General features: G+C 53.9%; 6 non-coding genes across 6 annotated transcripts; all 6 read left to right on the top strand.

Moving 5' to 3' along the window:
* Positions 1–353: 353 nt before the first annotated feature.
* Positions 354–544, top strand: LOC138517305 (U2 spliceosomal RNA). Its single transcript, XR_011282504.1, has one exon. It is a non-coding gene; the product is annotated as a U2 spliceosomal RNA (small nuclear RNA).
* Positions 545–1,775: 1,231 nt separating this feature from the next.
* Positions 1,776–1,959, top strand: LOC138517558 (U2 spliceosomal RNA). The gene has a single exon (XR_011282711.1). It is a non-coding gene; the product is annotated as a U2 spliceosomal RNA (small nuclear RNA).
* A 636-nt stretch (positions 1,960–2,595) lies between these two features.
* LOC138517306 (U2 spliceosomal RNA) lies at positions 2,596–2,786 on the top strand. The gene has a single exon (XR_011282505.1). It is a non-coding gene; the product is annotated as a U2 spliceosomal RNA (small nuclear RNA).
* Positions 2,787–3,422: 636 nt separating this feature from the next.
* Positions 3,423–3,613, top strand: LOC138517308 (U2 spliceosomal RNA). The gene has a single exon (XR_011282506.1). It is a non-coding gene; the product is annotated as a U2 spliceosomal RNA (small nuclear RNA).
* Positions 3,614–4,239: 626 nt separating this feature from the next.
* On the top strand, positions 4,240–4,430 carry LOC138517309 (U2 spliceosomal RNA). The gene has a single exon (XR_011282507.1). It is a non-coding gene; the product is annotated as a U2 spliceosomal RNA (small nuclear RNA).
* Positions 4,431–5,066: 636 nt separating this feature from the next.
* LOC138517310 (U2 spliceosomal RNA) lies at positions 5,067–5,257 on the top strand. Its single transcript, XR_011282508.1, has one exon. It is a non-coding gene; the product is annotated as a U2 spliceosomal RNA (small nuclear RNA).
* The last annotated feature ends 1,100 nt before the right edge of the window (positions 5,258–6,357 follow it).

Below are 6,357 nucleotides of genomic sequence, written 5' to 3' on the forward strand. Positions count from 1 at the left end.
GCCTCACCCCTGAAAGGCCCCGAACGGCCAAGCCTTATCTGAGGGGGACGCACTTGGGGGAACATCCCCTGGGCAGCTGAGGGTGACTTTCGCCGCTAGGTGACGGGGCCAGTGCCAGGCCGAGGCTGCAGCTTGGCTGGGCAGAGCTCTGCAGCCTGTGCCTGGCCGCCTCGGCCCTGGCGCTCTGGGACCCTTGGAAATCTGGGGGCGGAGCCATGCAAAATATCGCCGGGCATGCTGGTCATGCAAATGCTATTCCTGGCCGAGGAGTCTGGGGTTCTGCAGCAGAGCGTTGCTCCGAGTCAGCAGGGTAGCTGCCGAGCAGCAGTCTTTCCGGCGAACCCTTTGGGGGCATCGCTTCTCGGCCTTTTGGCTAAGATCAAGTGTAGTATCTGTTCTTATCAGTTTAATATCTGATACGTCCTCTATCTGGGGACCATATATTAAATTGATTTTTGGAACAGGGAGATGGAATGGGAGCTTGCTCTGTCCACTCCACGCATCAACCTGGTATTGCAGTACCTCCAGGACTGGTGCACTTCCCCACTTGGGGAAAACAATGCTGTGAAAAAAAAAGACGGAGCAATTCTGGAAACTTGTGCACTTTGCAATATTTTTGGGTTGAACTCGGATGCATTTTCTTCATTGTCTTGGAAAAGGTGCTGTCGTGCCCGTCACAGGAGAAAAAAAGTCTGCCCCTTTGCTCGCTTTTCACGGGAGCTGCAAAGCAAAGGTGCCAGCCAGCCAGCCAGCCAGCCAGACTCGGCCTGCAGCAGCAGCCCCACAAGGAGGAGATGGGGGACACTGTCCTTGCCCTGCCTCACCCCTGAAAGGCCCCGAACGGCCACGAACGGCCAAGCCTTATCTGAGGGGGACGCACTTGGGGGAACATCCCCTGGGCAGCTGAGGGTGACTTTCGCCGCTAGGTGACGGGGCCAGTGCCAGGCCGAGGCTGCAGCTTGGCTGGGCAGAGCTCTGCAGCCTGTGCCTGGCCGCCCCGGCCCTGGCGCTCTGGGACCCTTGGAAATCTGGGGGCGGAGCCATGCAAAATATCGCCGGGCATGCTGGTCATGCAAATGCTATTCCTGGCCGAGGAGTCTGGGGTTCTGCAGCAGAGCGTTGCTCCGAGTCAGCAGGGTAGCTGCCGAGCAGCAGTCTTTCCGGCGAACCCTTTGGGGGCATCGCTTCTCGGCCTTTTGGCTAAGATCAAGTGTAGTAAATGCGCTCAGGACGAATCAACACTACACTTTGTGTGGAATTGTGCATTTGCAAAACAAGTGTGGGAAAAACTGGAAACACTGATTTTTGCAATCACAGGAGAACAGACCCTGACGTTCGAATCCATCTTGACAGGGATACAGGAGGGAGGAGGGAAACAAGAGAAAATTCTTTTTCACCAAATTACATCAGCAACGAAAGAAGCCTTATGGAAGGCCAGAACATTACTAGTGCTACAGCACAAAAACATCACTCCAGAGGAGTGTGTAAAGTTAGCGTTGTGTTTTTTATACACATATTACTGTCTTGATGCCAAAGTCAAGGGCAAACAAGAGGCACAAAACATTTGGCAACAAGACAACTGGAGAACGTTAACTATTTAACTAATCTGGGTTAGGGAGAGCAGTTTGCTCAAAGTCTTTCTTTTTGACAGTTTTTTAACCAAATTCAATTTTAATTCGTGAAAATCTTTTAATTCGAGAACTAATTGGCGTATAGTCGCAAGTAGTATATACTACTTTGCTGGAGGAAAGGGACGGTTGTAAGGGGAGATGTGGAGACCGTTCAAAAAAAAAAAAAAAAAAAAAATCTGTTCTTATCAGTTTAATATCTGATACGTCCTCTATCTGGGGACCATATATTAAATTGATTTTTGGAACAGGGAGATGGAATGGGAGCTTGCTCTGTCCACTCCACGCATCAACCTGGTATTGCAGTACCTCCAGGACTGGTGCACTTCCCCACTTGGGGAAAACAATGCTGTGAAAAAAAAAGACGGAGCAATTCTGGAAACTTGTGCACTTTGCAATATTTTTGGGTTGAACTCGGATGCATTTTCTTCATTGTCTTGGAAAAGGTGCTGTCGTGCCCGTCACAGGAGAAAAAAAGTCTGCCCCTTTGCTCGCTTTTCACGGGAGCTGCAAAGCAAAGGTGCCAGCCAGCCAGCCAGCCAGCCAGACTCGGCCTGCAGCAGCAGCCCCACAAGGAGGAGATGGGGGACACTGTCCTTGCCCTGCCTCACCCCTGAAAGGCCCCGAACGGCCACGAACGGCCAAGCCTTATCTGAGGGGGACGCACTTGGGGGAACATCCCCTGGGCAGCTGAGGGTGACTTTCGCCGCTAGGTGACGGGGCCAGTGCCAGGCCGAGGCTGCAGCTTGGCTGGGCAGAGCTCTGCAGCCTGTGCCTGGCCGCCCCGGCCCTGGCGCTCTGGGACCCTTGGAAATCTGGGGGCGGAGCCATGCAAAATATCGCCGGGCATGCTGGTCATGCAAATGCTATTCCTGGCCGAGGAGTCTGGGGTTCTGCAGCAGAGCGTTGCTCCGAGTCAGCAGGGTAGCTGCCGAGCAGCAGTCTTTCCGGCGAACCCTTTGGGGGCATCGCTTCTCGGCCTTTTGGCTAAGATCAAGTGTAGTATCTGTTCTTATCAGTTTAATATCTGATACGTCCTCTATCTGGGGACCATATATTAAATTGATTTTTGGAACAGGGAGATGGAATGGGAGCTTGCTCTGTCCACTCCACGCATCAACCTGGTATTGCAGTACCTCCAGGACTGGTGCACTTCCCCACTTGGGGAAAACAATGCTGTGAAAAAAAAAGACGGAGCAATTCTGGAAACTTGTGCACTTTGCAATATTTTTGGGTTGAACTCGGATGCATTTTCTTCATTGTCTTGGAAAAGGTGCTGTCGTGCCCGTCACAGGAGAAAAAAAGTCTGCCCCTTTGCTCGCTTTTCACGGGAGCTGCAAAGCAAAGGTGCCAGCCAGCCAGCCAGCCAGCCAGACTCGGCCTGCAGCAGCAGCCCCACAAGGAGGAGATGGGGGACACTGTCCTTGCCCTGCCTCACCCCTGAAAGGCCCCGAACGGCCACGAACGGCCAAGCCTTATCTGAGGGGGACGCACTTGGGGGAACATCCCCTGGGCAGCTGAGGGTGACTTTCGCCGCTAGGTGACGGGGCCAGTGCCAGGCCGAGGCTGCAGCTTGGCTGGGCAGAGCTCTGCAGCCTGTGCCTGGCCGCCCCGGCCCTGGCGCTCTGGGACCCTTGGAAATCTGGGGGCGGAGCCATGCAAAATATCGCCGGGCATGCTGGTCATGCAAATGCTATTCCTGGCCGAGGAGTCTGGGGTTCTGCAGCAGAGCGTTGCTCCGAGTCAGCAGGGTAGCTGCCGAGCAGCAGTCTTTCCGGCGAACCCTTTGGGGGCATCGCTTCTCGGCCTTTTGGCTAAGATCAAGTGTAGTATCTGTTCTTATCAGTTTAATATCTGATACGTCCTCTATCTGGGGACCATATATTAAATTGATTTTTGGAACAGGGAGATGGAATGGGAGCTTGCTCTGTCCACTCCACGCATCAACCTGGTATTGCAGTACCTCCAGGACTGGTGCACTTCCCCACTTGGGGAAAACAATGCTGTGAAAAAAAAAGACGGAGCAATTCTGGAAACTTGTGCACTTTGCAATATTTTTGGGTTGAACTCGGATGCATTTTCTTCATTGTCTTGGAAAAGGTGCTGTCGTGCCCGTCACAGGAGAAAAAAAGTCTGCCCCTTTGCTCGCTTTTCACGGGAGCTGCAAAGCAAAGGTGCCAGCCAGCCAGCCAGCCAGCCAGACTCGGCCTGCAGCAGCAGCCCCACAAGGAGGAGATGGGGGACACTGTCCTTGCCCTGCCTCACCCCTGAAAGGCCCCGAACGGCCAAGCCTTATCTGAGGGGGACGCACTTGGGGGAACATCCCCTGGGCAGCTGAGGGTGACTTTCGCCGCTAGGTGACGGGGCCAGTGCCAGGCCGAGGCTGCAGCTTGGCTGGGCAGAGCTCTGCAGCCTGTGCCTGGCCGCCCCGGCCCTGGCGCTCTGGGACCCTTGGAAATCTGGGGGCGGAGCCATGCAAAATATCGCCGGGCATGCTGGTCATGCAAATGCTATTCCTGGCCGAGGAGTCTGGGGTTCTGCAGCAGAGCGTTGCTCCGAGTCAGCAGGGTAGCTGCCGAGCAGCAGTCTTTCCGGCGAACCCTTTGGGGGCATCGCTTCTCGGCCTTTTGGCTAAGATCAAGTGTAGTATCTGTTCTTATCAGTTTAATATCTGATACGTCCTCTATCTGGGGACCATATATTAAATTGATTTTTGGAACAGGGAGATGGAATGGGAGCTTGCTCTGTCCACTCCACGCATCAACCTGGTATTGCAGTACCTCCAGGACTGGTGCACTTCCCCACTTGGGGAAAACAATGCTGTGAAAAAAAAAGACGGAGCAATTCTGGAAACTTGTGCACTTTGCAATATTTTTGGGTTGAACTCGGATGCATTTTCTTCATTGTCTTGGAAAAGGTGCTGTCGTGCCCGTCACAGGAGAAAAAAAGTCTGCCCCTTTGCTCGCTTTTCACGGGAGCTGCAAAGCAAAGGTGCCAGCCAGCCAGCCAGCCAGCCAGACTCGGCCTGCAGCAGCAGCCCCACAAGGAGGAGATGGGGGACACTGTCCTTGCCCTGCCTCACCCCTGAAAGGCCCCGAACGGCCACGAACGGCCAAGCCTTATCTGAGGGGGACGCACTTGGGGGAACATCCCCTGGGCAGCTGAGGGTGACTTTCGCCGCTAGGTGACGGGGCCAGTGCCAGGCCGAGGCTGCAGCTTGGCTGGGCAGAGCTCTGCAGCCTGTGCCTGGCCGCCCCGGCCCTGGCGCTCTGGGACCCTTGGAAATCTGGGGGCGGAGCCATGCAAAATATCGCCGGGCATGCTGGTCATGCAAATGCTATTCCTGGCCGAGGAGTCTGGGGTTCTGCAGCAGAGCGTTGCTCCGAGTCAGCAGGGTAGCTGCCGAGCAGCAGTCTTTCCGGCGAACCCTTTGGGGGCATCGCTTCTCGGCCTTTTGGCTAAGATCAAGTGTAGTATCTGTTCTTATCAGTTTAATATCTGATACGTCCTCTATCTGGGGACCATATATTAAATTGATTTTTGGAACAGGGAGATGGAATGGGAGCTTGCTCTGTCCACTCCACGCATCAACCTGGTATTGCAGTACCTCCAGGACTGGTGCACTTCCCCACTTGGGGAAAACAATGCTGTGAAAAAAAAAGACGGAGCAATTCTGGAAACTTGTGCACTTTGCAATATTTTTGGGTTGAACTCGGATGCATTTTCTTCATTGTCTTGGAAAAGGTGCTGTCGTGCCCGTCACAGGAGAAAAAAAGTCTGCCCCTTTGCTCGCTTTTCACGGGAGCTGCAAAGCAAAGGTGCCAGCCAGCCAGCCAGCCAGCCAGACTCGGCCTGCAGCAGCAGCCCCACAAGGAGGAGATGGGGGACACTGTCCTTGCCCTGCCTCACCCCTGAAAGGCCCCGAACGGCCACGAACGGCCAAGCCTTATCTGAGGGGGACGCACTTGGGGGAACATCCCCTGGGCAGCTGAGGGTGACTTTCGCCGCTAGGTGACGGGGCCAGTGCCAGGCCGAGGCTGCAGCTTGGCTGGGCAGAGCTCTGCAGCCTGTGCCTGGCCGCCTCGGCCCTGGCGCTCTGGGACCCTTGGAAATCTGGGGGCGGAGCCATGCAAAATATCGCCGGGCATGCTGGTCATGCAAATGCTATTCCTGGCCGAGGAGTCTGGGGTTCTGCAGCAGAGCGTTGCTCCGAGTCAGCAGGGTAGCTGCCGAGCAGCAGTCTTTCCGGCGAACCCTTTGGGGGCATCGCTTCTCGGCCTTTTGGCTAAGATCAAGTGTAGTAAATGCGCTCAGGACGAATCAACACTACACTTTGTGTGGAATTGTGCATTTGCAAAACAAGTGTGGGAAAAACTGGAAACACTGATTTTTGCAATCACAGGAGAACAGACCCTGACGTTCGAATCCATCTTGACAGGGATACAGGAGGGAGGAGGGAAACAAGAGAAAATTCTTTTTCACCAAATTACATCAGCAACGAAAGAAGCCTTATGGAAGGCCAGAACATTACTAGTGCTACAGCACAAAAACATCACTCCAGAGGAGTGTGTAAAGTTAGCGTTGTGTTTTTTATACACATATTACTGTCTTGATGCCAAAGTCAAGGGCAAACAAGAGGCACAAAACATTTGGCAACAAGACAACTGGAGAACGTTAACTATTTAACTAATCTGGGTTAGGGAGAGCAGTTTGCTCAAAGTCTTTCTTT

This window comes from Ambystoma mexicanum, chromosome 6q (assembly GCF_040938575.1).
Source record: "Ambystoma mexicanum isolate Mex_15411 chromosome 6q, UKY_AmexF1_1, whole genome shotgun sequence".
Lineage (NCBI taxonomy): Eukaryota > Metazoa > Chordata > Amphibia > Caudata > Ambystomatidae > Ambystoma > Ambystoma mexicanum.